The sequence below is a fragment of the Phoca vitulina genome, unplaced genomic scaffold (genome assembly GCF_004348235.1).
Source record: "Phoca vitulina isolate PV1807 unplaced genomic scaffold, GSC_HSeal_1.0 scaffold32, whole genome shotgun sequence".
NCBI lineage: Eukaryota > Metazoa > Chordata > Mammalia > Carnivora > Phocidae > Phoca > Phoca vitulina.
The window spans coordinates 13,040,673-13,061,879 of NW_022589735.1; the positions used below are offsets into that span (position 1 = coordinate 13,040,673).

Here is a 21,207-nt window from a genome sequence, read left to right on the forward strand (position 1 = left end):
CTTCTTTCTATATTTATGGGAATATTTGTTTATCTGTCCCCTCCCCTAGATTATCAGTTCCATAAAGGAAGAGGCGTTATTTTAGAGTTTTAGTGTGTTTTTAAATATCATCTCTGTAGAACCAAGTAGAAGCTAGCTCATAGTTGACACTGAATAAATAGTTTTTGATTAAATGGAATGATGAACAATTGCAATAGGTTTAACTAAATGGAAGAATCAAGATGAGAACCAGTCCCTTTTGTTTTCCCAGCAGTGACTAGAAAGGTAGCTGACTCTAACATGTACCAACATTTCATTTGTAAAATTCGTGATAACTTGGCATCCTGGGAAGGTATAATGAAGACAGAGATTGATCTGATGGTAGAATCTGAAGATTTTAGATATTTGCCTCATCGTGGGAGTTCTGTTGCAGATGAATGAATCCTCCTTCCTCAGGGGAGTACCTTTTGACTGCTTTGTCACCATTATTTCTCAATATCAGCATCCAGTAGCCATGACATCACTGGGGAAAGAGTCAGCCTACCACTGTGATCTTTGTTCCTAGTACGGAGATGTTCATCCTCAGAGGTCTCCAGTCTTCTGTGCAAAAAATCCTCTGCCCCATCAACATTGAAATCTTAGGGTTTAATACTGCATTGTGGCAATGACATACCAAATGGGCCAGAATCAGTGTGTCAGTCATATACCTGAATTACTTAGATTTGACCTAATAGGGTCACAGTGAAATGTTTTATGACAGAAAGGATACGCAATGACCCATAGTCCAGCTTATATCTAAGGGATATAGGATAACAAATATAAACTAGACAGCACATTGTCTAATCTGTGAGAGCAAGTGGAGAGAAATAGGACAGAAGCTTCACCATCAGACCTTTGCTGCCACTTTCATAAAGAATCCAGTGAAACTTCCTTGTTTCTATTGAAGCCATCCTCCACTCTACATAGTTGAACTTTTCAATCTCATGTGTTAAAATGCAAACATCAGCAAAATGAATGTAGATGATCCTGTAGGGTCGTCATAGAATAAGGTTCATGTATTAACACATTTATAGCATAATTTACCTCACGTCTATTATGAAAACTATCAGAATTCCTTTTGGTGTGTAAAATCTGTCTCTAACATTTATCCTTCTGTGTATACCATAGGTACTTCTCTTCTGGAGTGTTCCATTGACTATAGGATGGCAATCTTTCCAAACTCTTCTGTACTTTATTATGATTCTGCTTTGTGGCTATCTCACGACCGAGAAGAAAGAGCCTTCCCAAGTCACGGGAATATGGACTCACGACTTGAGTTTTCCTGGTAAGTTGAGATTTCCTAAAAGCACAATTTCCGTGGAAGAGACAGCTAGCTGTCTGCCGGAAATTCATGCCCTCCTTCCAATGGTGAGAACTGTTGAATTAACCTCTGGCAGAGAGACACCCTTGAAGAAGAAAAGTGTTTGGAATCTGCAGGAGCGAAAAATAAACTTGTGTTAAGCCATTGAGATTTGTGTTAAGCTACTGAGATTTTAGGGTTTATCTGTTATAGTAGCTATTGTCACCTCGCTAATATAATATCTTACAATAAAAGGAATTGAGCCTAGCTGGAATATAGAAACTTATCGAACCAGAATGGTATTCTTAGTTGAAAGGTCCTAATTGGGCAGTCCCTGACTGCCCCAGCCTAATGAGCCCTTTCACAAAGAAAAACACTGACCTACTCTTATTTTTCTCCTAAATTTATTGCCATTATTTCTGAAAGATGTTTGCAAAGTCAAAATTCTTTTTATTTGACATGCGATTTTCATACTTTTTTCATACAAGAAATTTTACCGAAAACAGGGGAAGTTCAAAATAAGCACAAATGTGTATTTTGCTGACTCATCCTGTGCCTTGTAACATCCCCCAAATCTCGTGATTCTGTAATTAAAGATAGAAGACAGAGGAATAAAAAAGATGATGAGAATCCACGAGGCAGTCGTCTCCTAAAATATTCAAAGTGAATCACATTGCATGATCCACAAACAGCCAAGGTCGGTAGCTCTTTGCACGATGTTGAGTTTTTCCATCTGGTGGCTATGAATGCCAGACAATCCAATTAACGTGGGATGGTGGACTCACGGTCTAAAAGGAAATAGGTTACTCATTAAATTTTAGCTGCTGCCACAGTTTTTCAATTCAAATGATTGTATGTGTGTGTGTTAACACTCCTGTTTCCTTCAGACATTTTTCAGTGTAGGTTAGAAAAGAATATTTATAGACTGAGATTTAAAAACCCGTATTACCAACTCTTATACATAACCCACTGTGCTTCATTATTGGACACGATTTTAGATGCCATATCTTCATTCCTGCATTTGCAACTATATATCAATACATTTTGGACACTCATTGGTTTCACAGAACTTTGTAATATGCACACTCTTTTTTTTTTTTAAAGGTTTATTTATTTATTTTCAGAGAGAGAGAGAGAGAGAAAGAGCACAAGCAGGAGGGGCAGAGGGAGAGGGAGAGAGAATCCAAAGCAGACTCCTCGCGAAGCGCAGAGCCCAACTCAGGGCTCGATCTCACAACCCTGGGATCACGACCTGAGGTGGATGCTTAATCGACTGTGCCACCAGCCGCCCCCCCCCCCCGCTTTTTTTTTTTTTTTGCACGCTCTTTAATGCAGTAAGCACTCTCTCTTATCCCTACACAGGTGAGTGCATTTGTTTACCTTTTCATATTTATACACAGATTGGAGCGCACTGAGATTTCATGCTCCATGACCTAGCAATGTAAATCAGGACTACATTTATCTACCACGAGCATGTCTGAAGTAACATCTCCAGGGGTGAATTTGAAGGACAGAGAAGTGAGTTGCTATGTAGATGGCATAACCCACAACAGTTGGCTTCCACTTAGGGTAAGTAAATCATAGTAACCACCAGTAAATTAGGGTTCATTTATTGTCTTTGTTTCAAGTAAGAGGGTTATACTGGATGTGCATCCTGGTGTTTGCTATAAACCAGTATTAGTGGGGCGCCTGGGTGGCTCAGCCATTAAGTGTCTGCCTTCGGCTCGGGTCGTGGTCCCGGGGTCCTGGGATCGAGCCCCGCATCGGGCTCCCTGCTCAGCGGGAAGCCTGCTTCTCCCTCTCCCTCTGCCTGCCTCTCTGCCTACTTGTGCTCTCTCTCTCTCTCTCTCTCTGTGTCAAATAAATAAATAAAAGCTTTAAAAAAAAAAAAACAACCGGTATTAGTAATTCATTTAGAATTCTTTTGTCTTTGTCAAGGCTTTTTTTTTTCTTTTTTTAGGAAATAGATACATTTCAGCATGAGTTCATTGTCATACCTGCCCCCAGGCCATTTGCTAAGAATTAGTGAAATATATAAAATTCATTATTTGGTCTGCATGATTATCTTATCTGCATGATGCCAAAAGCCTTGCCTGACGAATGCTTCTAGCCCCTTAATGAACTGGCTGAAGTGTATTTTCAGATAGGGCAGACATAGCCACAGATTAAGTACAACTAGGACTTTGCTGATTCCTCAGCTTGTAATGTTTTTTTTAAAAAAGATTTTATTTATTTACTTTTATTTTAGAGAGAGAGCAAGCATGAGCAAGAGAAGGGGCAAAGGGAGAGAATCTCAGCAGACTCTGTGCTGAGTGTGGGGCTCAATCTCATGACTCTGAGATCATGACCCTGAGATCATGACCTGAGGTGAAGCCAAGAGTTGGTCACTTAACCGACTGAGCCACCCAGACATCCCTTAGCTTATAACATTTTATTTTATTTTATTTTTTGAAAGATTTTATTTATTTATTTGAGAGAAAGCGTGCACAAGTGGGGGGAAGAGCAGAGGGAGAGGGACAAGGAGACTCTGAGCTGAGCACGGAGCCAGACGTGGGGCTCGATCCCATGACCCTGAGATCATGACCTGAGCCGAAATCAAGAGTCGGACGCTTAATCAACTGAGTCACCCAGGCACCCCAGCTTGTAACATTTTAAAATAACATTTTAAAAATTATGAAACACAACCCATTTCTCTAAAAGTTTACAAAATATAAGTACACAGCAAGGCAAATAATTACAAAATGCAAACCCTTGTAACCACCACCCAATCTAAGAAATAAAATATGGTTCATGGCCTTTAGATTGTAATACATTGCATATTTTTTTCATAGATTCCCATCTGGTTTTAGCCATCCTGTGTTAGGATCTAACACTGATGTGTGCCTTTTTGAGAATAAATTCTAAAAGTTTTATGAGTCATAAAGCAATATTATGTCCTCCTTCCTTAAGTAAAATGGAAAAGTTTTCATTTCCCTTTCGTCTGCAAATATCTACGAAGTCAATATAAATTTGTCGATTTCCTTATCCTTTTTCATTTCTGTTCTAATATAAGCATCTCATCTAAATATTTCTAAAGTTAGAGAGTATAGAAGTCAGAAAAAATAATAGGAAATTTGCCTTTGCTGTGGTTCAGGGCCTGGACCACTGTCAGAGACTGATTCTGTCTGTTCTCTTTCTTGACAGTTCATGACAGCTGTTTTCAAATACTGCTGCCGATCTACTTGTTTTTGTCACTTGTCCTGAACACGTTGCTGCTTTTCTCAAGGAGCTATACGTGTTACCTGTTACCGTGAGGATTAGATTTTAAGCAGCTCATTTTTATACGGAAACGAAGTAATCACTCATGCCATCGTAAATTGTTAACTTAATCTCCTGCTGCCCTTAGAAAGGAATAAAAATGTTCTCATCTATTAATTATTCACATCACACTTATCAAAACATTTCGTAACCAGTGTCTCTTTGCAGTGCTGTTTGGACTTCGGAAATATGCTGCATAACTATTTCTCAGTGAGCTTTTTCTCAGTGGGGGGTGAAGTTGATTTGAGTTGAGTCATTAGAAAGTAGATTTCATTTTGTTTTCTCTGTTTCAAATTCTGAGGGTTGCATCGGGTGTACACTTTGTGAGGAACTGGTGTTAATAATATTCCCTTACAATTATATTTTCCTTGTCAAGGCTTGACTTTCAGGAGATAGGTAAAGTTTTGGCATGAGTTCATCTTTATGCATGTATCCATTTACTAAGAATTAGTGAAATATAGAAATTTATTATTTTATTTCACTTTCGCTGTTACATGTGCTTCTATACAACATTTGCACAAGCTATTTAAGAAGTATACGGAAAAAGTAAGCAAAAAGTCTCTAACCAATGCATGTAAGTGCGAAATGGAAGTATATGATTTTGGATGTACTATTTGAGATGCACAGCACATAGGGAAAAAATATTCATTTGTAACTCTGGATAAAAGTTGGGACTAGAAATCCATGTTGGGAAATGGCCTATAGCATAAAACTCAAAACCGCCATTCTGACTAATGTTTATATCACGTTCATAGGTACAGGTCCTACCTTTGCCTTCAATCACCAACAAATGATTCTAGGCATTAAAAATAAGAAAGGAAGTTCTAACGCAATAGTAGATTTGATGTGATATACCTATTGTTGTAAGTCCTTACTTTGTTTATGGCTGATGCAATGAGATTGAATTTGGGGCTCAACTATAGTTAGGTAGACCATGCCGCTTATCCTTGTTTTGGCTCGTAGTAGTCATATAGATGTGCCTTTGTTTAGTTTACAATGTTCCATTCAGATCACACTATTTTGGCTTGTTAGAAATACACGCTGGTGGATTCAGGATTCCAGAGAGCAGAAAACACATCATGGTCTTTGAAATATATTTGTTCCTTCTATTCGTCATCTTCCTACTGTGATTTGAAAATCATACGAGTTTTCTTATTTGATGTTCATAAGTGCGTGAAGTGAAGCAGAATATGTATCATTAATCACTTCCGATGTATGCAGAAATAGATGCTCAGTAAGGTGAAATGGCATGGCCAACACGATCTGCTTTATAAGCGGCAAAGTCAGCACTTGAATTCAGGGACTCTGAACTTGGGATTTATACTTATGCCAACAAGAGTTTATTTTTTATAGCATAGTAAGAATAGTAGTCAGTAGGATTGGTTGACAAGTAAGGCTGCCATTACTGTGTATGTAAAACATATATTTCTAGATATCATCAATCTGTTTTATAGCTGAGAAATTGAAGCAGAAAAGAATGTCTGACTGGCTCGAGGTCAGTGTATTCAGAGAGAGCAGTTGCTGGTACCTTAAAATGTTGACTTTCAGGCCACAGAGAATGATGGAGGTAATGTCTTTAAACCTGGAAATACGCCATGCATTGTAGTTCATTATAAAATGGATGTTAGCGTAAGTTGAAAGGGAAATTTATGTGGGGAAGTTTTCTTTTTCTTTTTAGAAATGCTTATTAATTTTTTACTAAAAGTTAATAACTCAAATTATAATCGTTTAATTAGATGCACTTTTATATTTTAAATGTGGCAAAGAGAAAAACATCAGGTGGGTTAGGTCATCAAATAAAACCTTTTGAAAAGGTGTCATGTAATCCAAATTCCCGAAGGACTTTAAATTGGGGTTCAATGTAAAGTGTGTCATTTGGTTGTAGAGAAATTAAACAAAGAAATCAATTGTCATTATTAGTGGAGGGCTTATTCTAAATTAATGGTGTATGCTGTTAATGAACCGTTGCTACAAAACTAATTGAGCCAGAGAAGTAAATGCTATTCCCAGCACTCTACGTATTTCCCCAACATAATCAAGTAGGCTGTTACCCAACCATGAAAGTTGTATTGATTTGGGCAGTTTTTAAACCAGTAAGTAAAAAAGGCAGTGTCTTCCAGAGGGGAAAAAATGACGTGATTAAGAAGTCATTTCATCTTCAATTTTCAAAAAAATGTATCTCAGACTGCAGAAAGCGTGGAAAATATATCTTCACATAATTGTGTGGTTCAGGAAAGCAGTCAAGGAAAAACTTAATGTACAGGTAGCAAAATAAATATCACAATTATTTGTTGTGTAGAATGCATTGATCAAAAATTCACTGGGATTTTAAAACTTGGCAATGACTTTTATCTAATTTTGGTAAACGGCACTCATTTGTCACCGAAATTGTTTTCAGTATTTAATTATAAATGAAGATCATTCGTGTTTGAAAAGAACACTCACTTTGAACCTATGGTATACATTGCAAGGAATAATTTTCAGGAGAATGTTTGAGTACCAGTAGTCCTTGCAGCTTCCCTCATTTAATCAATAATGTTCTGAACTACGTCGTCTTTTCTCTATGTGAGTAGGTAAAGCGGAGAGAAGGTTGTCTTCTCTCAAGTATGTATGTCTTTGGTGTTGGTGCTGATGGTTGTGGTGGAGGCAGTTGTGGGTTTTGAATTTAGAGGAGCTCGAAGCTGCATAAATTAGATAACCCAAAATACCTTTAATTTGCTTCTTTTGAAGTTGATCCAATACATCATCCTCTTCTTCTCGCCCAAAACCCCAATGTGTCAAACCCTTTAGCCAGATACTTTGCAGGCTATTTTCACACTGTTTTTTTAACACAAATGGAGTAACCATAAGTGTGTTTTTCAAAGGGGATTGAAATTTGAGAAATACCTATTAATACTGAATCTAAAACTAAATTTTTGAGCAGGAAAAAAATGGGAATTTTCTAAAGGAAATTAATCCAGTGGTTCTTGATCTTAGCAGGGACAGCATTCTACTTAAAAAAAAAAAAAATTAGGAAGTGCCCCTTTATTATCCGACAATGGAAAGCACAAAAAATATAACCTACCTATACATACCTGATTAAAGTATTGACAAAACATCTTAATTATAATATAAAGGAGAACTATTGGAAATCGATTTACAGTCAACTATTTCGATAGGTTTGTAGGTGCTGCTGTCTCTCGATAGTAGATCTGGTGGTGTAGTCAGATGCTCACACCAAGTGTGTAGGACCACGTGAGTATCACAGCTCTGAGTGTGGGTAGCTGTGACAAGTCCAGTACCACAACACGCTTTTCTGAATCAGTGGACCACTTTTGGTAAATCTCCGGATAAAACAAAGTACAATCTTCCTTCACTTTATTTATGTATTTATTTTTTAAAGACTTTATTTATTTATTTGACAGAGAGAGCATGCACAAGTGGGAGGGGGATGGAGCAGGGGGAGAGGGAGAAACAGACTCCCCGCTGAGCAGGGAGCCCGATGCGGGACTCGATCGCAGGACCCTGAGATCATGACCTGAGCCGAAGGCAGACGCTTAACCAGCTGAGCCGCCCAGGCGCCCCCAACAATCTTCCTTCACTTTAGATGGTAGCTTCATCTTTGGAAAAATCAATACTTATTAAAACACAGTGGAAAGGTTTTGCATCAACAGAGCTAGTACCCAGGTTCCAAAAATGACAAACATGTTCACCTATGTGGCTGTCCACAAAACATTGCAAATTCACGTGGGCCACTGAGAGAGTAAGTATTGTGCATGTTCTCTGGAGGGTTGCAGGATGTAAGCATCCCTGATGCCTGGCTTCCAGAACATTCCGATACCATCCGCTATCCTGGAGTAAACCGCAAGCGTCCTTGCACATTTTCCCAATTTGAGGGGACTGGTTTGTTTTGTTTTGTTTAAATTAAATTGCAGATTCTGATCTGCCTTGTTTTATTAGTTATTAAGATGTCATTGTTGCTGGAGACTTTGCCGTAATTAGGTCCAAATTTTACATGTAAGGAAAATTAAGGTCAGAGGGAGTAATTACACATTTTCAAAATGTTAAAGTGGAACATTTAGCAAAATAATACTAAAGCACCAACTATGTATCTACCGGAACAGCTATTTGGCCAAGTAAGTGAAGAATTATAAAGACACAAATCAGGCAACACAACACCCCAGTAATAATCTTCACTTTCCAAACATGTGTTTTGGCATTGTGTGTTGGCCTAGCGATAAGCCCAAAGCAGCACTGGGCTGGATCGATTCCCGGCTCTGTCACGGATTAGTTATGGTGCTTGGATAAGTCACTTACCCCCTCTCTGTGCACTTTTCTCATCTATAAAACAGGATAATGCTCACTCCATCTACCTCATTATTGGGACACAATAGTACCACATGTGAAAATATGATATTTGGTACTGACAGTCAGGAATGCATCTTGTTAGGGCGCCTGGGTGGCTCAGTCGTTAAGCGTCTGCCTTCGGCTCAGGTCATGGTCCCAGGGTCCTGGGATCGAGCCCCGCATCGGGCTCCCTGCTCAGCGGGGAGCCTGCTTCTCCCTCTCCCACTCCCCCTGCTTGTGTTCCTTCTCTCGCTGTGTCTCTCTCTCTGTCAAATAAATAAAATCTTAAAAAAAAAAAAAAAGGAATGCATCTTGTTAGGCCTCTGTTTGGTATGAGATCCTTTTTTATCTTTATTGCCATTCTGACTTGCAATTTGTATTGCAGGCTTTATACCATTGGAAGAAATGAACAGTTAAGGATGTTTGAACTTACACTATGAAATAATCCATCTACAGGTTAGTAAGTCCTTAACATGAGAATTTTATTCTATACATAGTATATCTATATGTGTAAATATTTGTACTATGCAGTGTTTTTAGCTCACTGGTTCTCAAAGTACAGTATGGGTGCTCCTCTGGGCCCCTGTCTGTCTTTCAGGTTGTCTGCAAGATGGAACTTTTCTTATAATAGTACCAAGACCTTATGTACTTGGTTGACAAATTTGCTTTCTCTCTACGAGTAGAGAGGCATTTTCCAGAGAGCACGTGACATCGCAGCTGATTCTTTTGCTAAGCATCAGGAATTGCAAAATGTAAAACAATATCACTCTTCTCACTAAATTTATACACATATCAAAAAATATCTTACTTTTAATTTCTAATACAGTAAACACCAGGAAATACAAGCCACATAAAGCCTTTTGAGATCTTCAGTGATTTTTAAGAGGGGATGTATCCCTGAGACTAAAAAGTTTGAGAACCGGGGCACCTGGCTGGCTCAGTTGGTAGAGCACGTGACTCTTGACCTTGGGGTTGTGAGTTCAAGCCCCACAGTAGGTGTAGAGATTACTTAAAATAAAATCTTAAAAAAAAAATGAGATACAAAAAATAAAAAGTTTGAGAACCTCTGATTTAGATTATACTCAGATTCTCTCTTCATTAAAGACCTGGCAGCATTGGTTTTTCTCTAGGAAGTATTTGTTTGCTGGCTCTAAAGCTTCATTGTCAGAGTGGTCCTTCTACCTTCTCTTTAGGTTCTCTGTGGATCATTTTGACCTGTGTTGGAACCGTTGCTTCCTCGTAACAGAGATGTTACAGCAAATGCAAAAATAGTTCATTCAGCCCCTCTATCTGTAAGCCTTATTTTCTCTCATTTGTGTAATCTGCCAAATGCCCAAACTTGCCCCTTCTCTATGTGCCCTGTGACGCAACTCACTCACCTCGTGCTGCCTCGTTAAGGGTTGCATGGAAGCAGTGGACGGATTGTATAATACTGACGTTCTGGCTGAAAGGAAATCACTTCCAGGGATGTCTGAACTGCAGTAACGGCATGCTCTGCAGAAATAATGGACTCTATAGCCTCCTTATATATAAGTTCCTAACACATACCTGGTTGCTGCAATCCAGAGCCTCGGCATTGCTCTCTGACCACACGCCATGGTCTAGTCTATAAAGTCTAGTACAAAATGTGTAAAGCACCTTATAAACGCAAAGATATATTCTAAACCAGGTGTCCCTTATTTTGCCTTCCCATTCAAGTATTTTTCTTTTCTTTCAACTGTGTTAGCCTTGAAAGGGAGATTGCTTTGGTATGTGTTAGTCAAGTCTCTAGGCAGATCTATTTGGAATAATATTGATGTACTAATGATATCAGTACAGCTGACAGTATTCTCTGCAATGGATTTAATCCTATTTTTAAGCCAATAGAACGTATTGGTCAGACTGTGTAACTGTAATCTCCCTTTCAATTTTTTTGTTTGTTTGTTTTGGTTTTGACATTGCCGTGTAGGTCTCCACATTAGGAGGTGCTGACATATTTCTATAAATTATTTTGCCTAATAAAAGAGGATCTTGTCAGTCTCCAATTTACGAACGATTTAGGTAGATAATAAAGAGATAGGAGAGCTTCCAGTTGGGAGGCACTACACCAGGTCTCTGTGGAGGGAGGTCCTTTTGGCAACCACCCTCCTTTCAGTTGAGAATACTTAAACAAAGAATAACCAGAGCATTTCCTGGGTACTAGTTCAGGGAGACCTAGGTCCTTGTTCAGAGGTTCCAAAATCTCATAAATCAAGGGCATCTTGACTTCAGCCCCAACTTGGAGATTCTCAGAGGATGTCTCCCATTAAAAATCCCCCAAATCCCAGAGGATGGAAACCTGTTTAATTATGTTTAGTCCAACATTTCTTCAAGTTCATTATCAACTTTTATGAAAGAACATATTTGAATGAGTCCTAGGACACTCCTCTTAGGGCAGGACAACATATGGGAAATACGAACTAAGAGAAAATCCATCTCTTAAGTATCTACAGAGGATCACCACACTTCTGATGTCCACCAGTGCCTACCTCGCTTTCTTCTTCCCATACCACGTGTTCTGGGTACCACCAAGCAGAGGTTGATCTCGTGTCCTTAGCTGGAGGACAGCGTAGATTTTCTGATGGAAGCTATGTTATCCACGTGGCTATGCCCAACTGAATTAGTATCATTAGTAATCTACCAAAAATGTACAATGCATTTTGTGTACTTCTATAGGAGAGCTTGTTCTGAGTTGCAAATCTATCTACTTCATATTAAATGCTTAAAAGATAACCAGCCAGCAAATTGGGAGTTGGTGGTACTAATTTTTTACCTTAAGGTTTGGAGAGTCAATAGATTTGAAATCTATTTAAGAACAAAGAAATATTTTAGCAATAGGAAGGGACAATGTAAGATGAAAAGAAAAATGTAAGCATGAGAACATTTCTAACTCAATGCATTACTGAATTTGAATTGCAAATGGCAAGCCTCCTTATATATGTCCTGCAAAGGGGCAATCATCTTCAACAAATATTTTTTTGAAAATTTTGGCCGTGAACCACTGAATTCATTTTTCTGAGGTAAGGCTGTATGATGGAATATATCCACTTGGACATACATTGCCTCTAGGGCCCAGAAAGCAAACACTCATGGTTAGTTCTCTCTTGAAATCTCCCACAACCAAAAGTGGAACTTTAGAGCAATTAAGTGCCAAGAAAATAGGTGTGTGACAGTGCTGCCTGATTATAGAACGGATATTACATCTTAGATATCTCTGAGCTGCCACGTCTCCCCTGGAATGCAGCATGCCATCATGTTAACCAAAGAAATGGTACTCCGACGTCAACTTTAGAATGGAGACCTAAACAAAACCTCTTTTGGAGGCTTTTCTATTCAAGGGGCTCCAGGGAACTTAAACCAAATAGTACAGCTATCTTAGTGGTGATTTTTTTTGAGCAGCCCTATCAGTTATTTGAAATTTTGATAGCATCATTTTTTAAAAGATTTTTGGGCGCCTGGGTGGCTCAGTTGGTTAAGCGACTGCCTTCGGCTCAGGTCATGATCCTGGAGTCCCGGGATCGAGTCCCACATCGGGCTCCTTGCTCGGCGGGGAGTCTGCTTCTCCCTCTGCCCTTCCCCCATCTCATGCTCTCTCTCTAATAAATAAATAAATCTTAAAAAAAAAAAATAAAAGATTTTATTTATTTATTTATTTAGAGAGGAGGGGGATGAGCAGAGGGAGAAGGAGAGAGAGAGAGAATCTCAAGCAGACTCCCCACTGAGTGAGGAGTTTGATGGCCAGGCTCGATTTCATGACCCTGAGATCATGACCGGAGCCAAAAATTGGGAGTTGGATGCTTAACTGACTGAGCTACCCAGGCGCCCTGTAATAGCATAATTTTTATATAAAACTTAACTTCAGAATTCTTCAAAAATTTATCATTGGGGGATATTTCTAAGTTTTTAAGGATCCTGGGGGGGGGCGGAAATGTAAGAACCACTTATTATAGTAAATTAAAAATATGAACTGAGTAATCCTTATATTAAGATGAGAATTAAGGGGTTTGGAGAAGTTGAGCTTGGTTACTTCTTCTTGGATGGCCTTGGTGCTTCATGTGTGTTCAGCTTTAAGAGGGGTATCCTAATTTTATTTTAGCTAATTGGAAACAGAATTAAGAGAAAATAAATCACTTAGCAAAACATATAAGGGTAATGTTTTATACACCTTAAGTCTCTTTTTTCTCCCTCTTTCTTTTCCGTTCTTTTTTTTTTTTTCCCCTTAGTGGTGGGTTTGAAGATATGCATTCTGGGCATCCTAATGGCATTAAGTTTCAGCACCATAAGTGATGTGCAATAACTATTTGCTAATGATAACATTTTAAAGTACTTTCTGTAGCGGTGGTACTAGGGAACGAGTGTCTGCAAACATTTCCGCGATTGTTCGTTTGCTTTTATATCTTTGACAAGTTGTATTTCCTTGTTAATTGGATATAAACACTTGATGGACATATAGCCAGACTACCTGGACCAAATTCTCATAATCTGATATTATCCAGGAAACTTTTTGGAAATACTACTCCTGGGTCTGCAGTCTTAGTACCTCAGGGATTCCACCCACAAATGGTCTCCTACTCCTAGTACAGGACAGATTTGCAGTGAGCATGTCTTCATGCTTATTTCACTTATGTTTCCCCTTTCAGAAGCACTGCAAGGCTGGAATTCATTTATAATGATTTAATCAGCTTCTTAGCAGGGAAAAATCCTCTTTTAGGTAGACTTGATGGAACACAAAATGGAGTACCTGCCTGCATCTGCATGTTTTTAAATAAGAGCTCATTAGGTATTTGTTTGGAAAGATCCCTGCGAGGAAACAGGTATCTTTGTTTCATGGAAACATCTTGAACTACTTTACTATGCTTTTTGGGTCATGAAAGCTCCAAACATACCTCGTCAAACACTCTTTCTTCAACCTTGAAACCCATGTGTATAGCCAAGGAAAAGCAATCTGTATGTTTCTAATTAATTTACACTTAACTCATCAGAATGTTGTTTTCTAAGAGCTATTTGATGTGTAAGACCCCTTATGAGCCTTTCAAATATGGCTTCTAAGCATTTTTCCTTTGAACCAGAAAGTCACTTCTTTTCCCCCCTGAAGCAAATGGAATTCAATTCTCAAAAGGCTTTAGTTTGGTTCAAAAAATTGTCAGACTCACACAATCTGACAAAACATGTTTTCTCACTTAAATGGACTAACTCATGCAGTAGGCACTAGGAATTAAAGGACCTATCATTAGGCAAAGATTTACTTAAAGTTGCCACGGTGTTAATGAAATTTTTGTTTATTTAGCAATGCTTTCTGATAAAATAGCACTAAATACACTCATGTCAATGAGCATAGGGTACTGCTGTAGGAAAATGCAAAGGAATTAAAAAGTTTTATCTTGGGACACCTGGGTGGCTCAGATGGTTAAGCGTCTGCCTTCGGCTCAGGTCACGATCCCAGGGTCCTGGGATTGAGTCCCGCATGGGGCTCCCTGCTAGGCAGGGAGCCTGCTTCTCCTTCTGCCGCTGCCTCTCTCTCTCTCTCTGACTCTCATGAATAAGTAAATAAAACAAACAAACAAAAATTAAAAAAAAAAAAAGTTTTATCTTAAAAGTACACATCCGTCTTTACAACATGTGTACAAGGGGTTTTGAGTATTATCTCCCTGATTTCGGTCCTAAAGTCAATGTAGCACACAGGAGAGACTCATAGATTGGTATCATCCAATATTGCTTCTCTCACCTTTTATATAAGGATCCTAAAAGTGGTGGTTACAGAGAGATGTAATGACATATCCTGAGTGCAACCATTGACGAATGTTCCAGGTGCATCATGTTTCACTATGTTTGCATAGTCCAAGTGTGTATGAGTATTATATTTTCATCTAAATCCCTGCTTTATTTTAGGCATACAAGTACATTTTTGCTTTCAATAGCTACTTCTTTAGAAATATCCACATTGATTTTCAAATTCTTTGTATTAAAATTGCCTGACTTACTTTTTACCTATTCATTATAGTAAAAATTTTGTTTAGAGGCGTTCTGTTAACCCATATATTAGAGAAAAAAAATTCTTAGAGCTTCCTTTAACTATCTTCTCTGCTTCCAACATACAAGAATCCATAGATGTGCTCTTATGATTTTTTTCTACTGTTTATACTCAAATTTCTCTCTCAATTCAGGCACACACGAATTCATCATCTCTTTCTAACTTCTGGTTAACGATCACTTATTTAGATTTTTTTAGCTTCTTGAAAGACAATTTTAGTTTGCAGGCACAAATAGAGGATTTTGTGTCATTACCCCTGAATACTTGGGTAGTTACATGCTCTTAGGATGCTACAGACAAGGAACTGATCCCATTGAATACCTACAAACCATCTAAATACTATACATTTCTATTTCAAGAACAGCTTTCTTTTAGTCTTCTTCCAGAACAATTTTTGTTGGATATAACATGAAAACCAAGGCAGTTTGAGCATCATATAAAGACAAATGCAAATCCGGTAGAATTCAAAATGCTTTTGTGTAGAAGCAGGTATTATATAACTTCTGGAAGTTTTCAGTACGCTAGTTAGAAAGATTTTATAGGTTAAGTTCAGAAACATTTTCTTTTTTAAAAATTTAATTTGAATTCAATTAATTAACATATAATGTATTATTGGTTTCAGAGGTAGAGGTCAGTGATTCATCGGTCTTATGTAACACCCAGTGCTCATTACATCACATGCAGAAACGTTTTCATAGAGATAATATTTCTGATTTCACGATACACATGAATATTTTATTTTATTTTATTTATTTATTTATTTTTATTTTTTTAAAGATTTTATTTATTTATTTGACAGAGAGAGACACAGCGAGAGAGGGAACACAAGCAGGGGGAGTGGGAGAGGGAGAAGCAGGCCCCCCGCTGAGTAGGGAGCCCAATGCGGGGTTCGATCCCAGGACCCTGGGATCATGACCCGAGCCGAAGGCAGACGCTTAACGACTGAGCCACCCGGGCGCCCCCACATGAATATTTTAAAATGAAAAATCCACTGAGTCCATTATTGTCATTATCACTGAGACATTGGATGCTCGTTGCATCCACGAATTTCTCTGTGGGAAGATTTAGAGAGTTTGGGCAATATGTGTACCCTGCCTTCAATGAGTTCTGTCATTGGATTAGAATCCAAAATCCAGAATCTCATTTTCTTCCTATAAAGGGCTATAGAGCCATATTTCCCAATTTCGTCTTTAGTGTTCAGAGCCTGGCCTTTGAAATGAAGTTTAAAAACTCATTACAACAACCCTCCAAATAAGTCTCCTTCTCTGACTTTAAGGATGTCCTTGGCATATCTCTCAATGAAAGAGCCTATTCCAAGAGAGAGCACTTTCAAAGACATTACTAACTCCAAACTCCGCCCCCAGGAGAGTTTAATTTTCAGGCAGCATCAGTAGTGTGAGATGAAGTGGCTCTGGAAGTTTCTGTGACAAGCGAGAAGGACATTTAAATAGAGCAGTGCTTGTATATATTGTAGCCTTATTCCCTGATGAGCTGTAACAGTTAAAGCATACTCTCCACTAGTGGCAAACTGCTATTGGGAACCACGCCAGTTCACATGTGGGTTCTAAACACATTAGTTAGGATCAATTCTGCTATAGGTTAAAATTCCAAGTATTATCAAAGAACAAGGAAGTACTAAGTGATTACCTTCCAGTAGATCCAGTGTGACTACACTTAAAATTCTCCCTCTCCCACTCCCTCTCCTTGTGTTCCCTCTTTCGCTGTGTCTCTCTCTGTCAAATAAATAAATAAAATCTTAAAAAAAAAATTTCAGATGAATAGGACCTTTGACGGAGGGAGAGAGAGAATATAAGAAAAAGGATGGGGAGAGACAGAAGGGGAGGTGGAAGGGGGGAGATGCAAGGGAAGGGAAGGCAGGGAAAGGTAACCTCCTAGCACTTACTTGGTAGTTAAGAGAAAAAAAATTTTTAAGCTTTCAAAATGGTTTTATAGATGTCTACCTACTTATTTGAAGTAGGTAGATTGGTCATTATATTTAAATGGAGTGAGTAAACTACCCAAATAAGTTTTTAATCCTCTCATTCCTGATGCAAATATCAATGGTCTCTCAGTAACCACATTTAAAACACCAGAAAGTACAGAGGACCTGAACAGACCTGAATAGACTTCTGCAAAGACATCCAGATGGCCAACAGACACATGAAAAGATGCTCAACATCACTCATCATCAGGAAAATGTAAATCAAAACTACAATGAGATCTCACCTCACACCTATCAGAATGGCTAAAATAAAAAACACCAGTAATAACAAGTGTTGGTGAGGATGTGGGAAAAAAGCAACCCTCGTGCCCTGCTATGGCGGGGGGGGGGGATGCGAACTGGTGCAACCACTGTGGAAAACACTATGGAGGTTCCTCAGAAAATTAAAAATGGAATTAGCATATGATTAAATGATTCCATTGCTGGGTATTTATTCATATTTAACTGAAGAAAAATGAAAATACTAACTCGAAAAGATATATGCAACCCCCTGTTTATTGTGGCATTATTTATAATAGCTAAGATATGGAAACAACCCAAATGTCCATCCATACAGAATAGATAAAGATGATGGAATATTACTCAGCCATAAAAAAGAATGAAAGCTTGCGATTTGCAACAACAAAAATAGACCTGAGGGTATAATGCTAAGTGAAATAAATTAGAGAAAGTCAAGTACCATTTGCATTCACTCATTTGTGGAATTTAAAGAACAAGTGAACAAAGAAAAAAAGTAGAAACAAACAAAAAACCTCTTAAATACAGAGAATAAACTGGTGGGGGGGGGAGGTGGGTGGAGGGATGGGTGAAATAGATAAAGGGGATTAAGAGTACACTTATCTTGATGAGCACTGAGCAACGTATAGAATTCTTGAATCATTACATTGTACAACTGAAACTAATATAGCACTGTAGGTTAATTGTATCTCAATAAAATAACAGAAATTAAATCATTTTGCTGTGAGATTAGAATTCCTTTCAACAGGTTAATAATCTTCTTTATTAATAGAAATAATTAATCCAGACCAGAATTCTACCTTCTAACCTGGCTATAGAAAGTATAAGAATTCACAAGAACAAAATCACATAAGTGGATTTGAATGACTGGAAAGGCATGTTTGCCAAATGTACATTTAGTATAGTACGTATCATGCTTCTGTTATGTTGTCCTTTCTTCGAACTCCAGGGTAGATTGGGGGAATGTTATGGAACTGCGTACTTTCGTCCAGCTCAGCAGTGTTCTTCAGAAGACATGGTAGGGTCTATATATATCCTCCCAGGTTGCAACACAGCTGCCTGATTGTGAAGAATCATCCATACATCTCAGTGGGATAGAGGTCATTCTTCCATAAGCTAATTAGCTATCTGTTTAACCTTAAAAACCCTATGGAGATATTGTTATAGGATTTTTTTTTTTTTCCTTTGATCCCCTCGGTTCTTGGTCATGCTGCTTCGAAGAATGAAGAGGTAGACCAAACAGAGTGGTGGGCAGCAAAGCAAGGTTTACTGAGTGATAGTACAAAGCTCCCAAGGAGGGAGGGGACCCAAGAGGGTTGTCATCGGGGTTTCTAAGTCTAGGGGTTTTTATGGGCTTGTTGGAGGACTATTTTAATCTCATTAACCCTCCCTGCGTCTGTCATCCAATCAGGCTTTTGTCATCATCTATCACGTGGAAAAGTGTTGAAGGCTCCTTCCAGGGTGCTGTAAAATCCTTTTAAGGGTGGTTTCCTCGTAGGGTGGGGGGGACCCCTGTTGTCCCTGCCTGCCTTTCTTCCAGTTATCCTTCATCAATATTAGTTTGCCATTTTTTGGGGCTGTAAAAGTGTTATATCCCAAAAGATAGTACACTAAAGTTTACTTTGAAATGGAAATATTTTCAGATACAATTAGGTTGTTGGATTTTCATAACATGATACTTTTCCGTTTTTTTTAAAAGAAATGGAACAAATATTTTTAATATTTTAATATTTTGGTGTTTGTTTTTCCCAAGACTACTCTAAAAGCGAGAGGGCAGTTTGATGTCTAAAATTGAAAGGGTAAATTGCTGCTTTATCACATAAGTGTCTTTTGTAGGTTGGAAGTGAAAAATATTTTTAATCTAAAAGTGAATTTAGAGATTTGAGCATGCTCACTGTACATTACTTTAAAATTATTAAAGTAGTTTGATTTAATAGAGTGAATCTTCTCAGGCTGAGGACTACTTCACTTTGCACTGCATAGGCTGAGATGTTAGAACCCGATCTCTTCCCAGCTGAAGAGCTTATAAAAAATGTGAAGTACTCTAATAATTTTAAATTACTCTATATTGCACATTTTCAGGTCTCTGATCACCTCCAAATTCAAGTGCTTATAAAACTGCTCCCATAATTTTAAATTGCTATGTGCACAGTGATTTAAAATTGTGAGAGTGCTTCAAAGTTTTTTAATAAGTGCTTTAATTTAGAACTGAGTTGAGCGATACTCCAGTATAACTTCAAGAAATTATTAAACTGATATAAAAATTTATCCTCTGGAAAGAAAATTACATTATGTATAAAAGGGTGAGGCTTCAAATGAATATATATGAGGATGAAGGTACCAAATGCTCAGGAACAATCAGTAAATGAAATGAGATAATAGGGTCCTGAGGTGGGGAGGGGGTTGTTTTGTTAATTTTGCTCACTGTTTGCCTGGGGCCATAGTTCTTGAAACTCTAACAGGTATTTCAATTCCTTTAAGGTGAAAAATTGCATTTAGAGAACTTCACTTTCCATTCTCGGCATTTTCAAAGATGTCAGGAAATTTCTCCTGAAATTGTGGGAAAATGGCATTGTGAGATGAAAGGAGTCTATCTTAGAGAAAGAGGGAGGGGGAGGAATAGAGAGGGAGGACAGGGGAAGGGAGGGGCAGGTGGGAGAGCGGCGAGTCTTCCCTCACTTGTCGGTAAGATAGCTTTGGGACATCACTGACTAGTTAATTTCTCATTTTTCAGAGGTAAACATAGCATGTTTTAAATTGTACTCATGCATGAATGCAATTGTTTTTGCTTAGGACAGAATTCCTTCTGTAAACCAATGGTTCTGTTCACTCTAGAGGAGCACTGAGATTTTGTTTTCTGACTACCCTCCATTATTATTATAATGCACCACTTAATTTTACTTTAAACACGCCACCTTCCTACACAGATCTAGCATTATCCCACGTGTTTGGGGATAAAAACTCTTGTGATGTACCAGCTGCCAAGAAGCTCCCCCAGCTTATTTTCAGTGCTGTTCAGGTCAACAGGGTGGTACGTGTTGACTGTGTCACTGGTTTTGTCCGAGTGCATTACACAATCTGAAATGTCAAACTATTTGACAGGGACAGGAGGCCTTTCATAGATTTAAGTATACTTTTACGATGTCTGATTAATAACATTAAAGTGAGATATGTAAAAGATAAGGATGTTCTTTTGTCAAAATGTTGAAGGCTTAGGATTTATAATATATTGTGATTTTTTTTAAAGGTTTTATTTAATATTGCTTCTCGGCCTTTTGGCTAAGATCAAGTGTAGTATCTGTTCTTATCAGTTTAAAGGTTTTATTTATCTATTTGAGCGAGAGCACACGGGCATGCGCACAAGGAGGGGGAGGGGCAAAGGGAGAGGGAGAAACAGGCTCCTCGCTGAGCAGGGACACCCCGCCCCGCCATGGAGGGCTCGATCCCAAGACCTGGGATCATGACTTTATCCAACTGAGCCACCCAGGCACCCCATATTGTGATTCTTAGTATGTTTCCAAATTTCATAAAACCCCACAGCCTTACTTTTAAGGAGAAGACATTTACATTTTACGAAGTTGCAGATGAAATAAAGGGAAATTGACTGCGTGCTTCAGCAGTTCATGTTTCAATAAGGGAAATTATATACATCATTGGCTTCTAGGGTATAATAAATGGGTGAATGTTAGTTATTATTACACACATTGCTATAAATATTACCGTGCACCCAAACATTTGAAATAGTTCTTATCTCCATTTTGGGCTTATATAAATACTCCTTGAAAATAACTATCCTCCTATATTTTCTAAATATAGAAGATTAATTTCTCTAACCCCAGGGAAACAAGACTTTCGGAAATGTAGTACCATGCACATATACATGGTAATGGGCAGAAAGGTTGTATCTGAAAGCTTAAAAAAGAAAGTGACTCTCCTTAAAATAATTTATCATTCATCCCATACCCATACCACCATTTT

At 38.2% G+C, this 21,207-nt stretch overlaps 1 long non-coding RNA gene and 1 pseudogene across 1 annotated transcript in view; both read left to right on the forward strand.

The window, feature by feature from the left end:
- The window catches only part of LOC116645229, a 42,509-nt gene extending 30,172 nt beyond the window's left edge, over positions 1–12,337 (forward strand). Inside the window, exons 4-7 of the long non-coding RNA XR_004301924.1 lie at positions 1,147–1,303; positions 2,719–2,887; positions 9,327–9,397; positions 10,135–12,337. This is a non-coding gene — a long non-coding RNA (uncharacterized LOC116645229). The remainder of the gene's footprint in view (positions 1–1,146; positions 1,304–2,718; positions 2,888–9,326; positions 9,398–10,134) is intronic.
- An 8,151-nt stretch (positions 12,338–20,488) lies between these two features.
- LOC116645353 lies at positions 20,489–20,578 on the forward strand (annotated as a pseudogene).
- Positions 20,579–21,207: the final 629 nt, after the last annotated feature.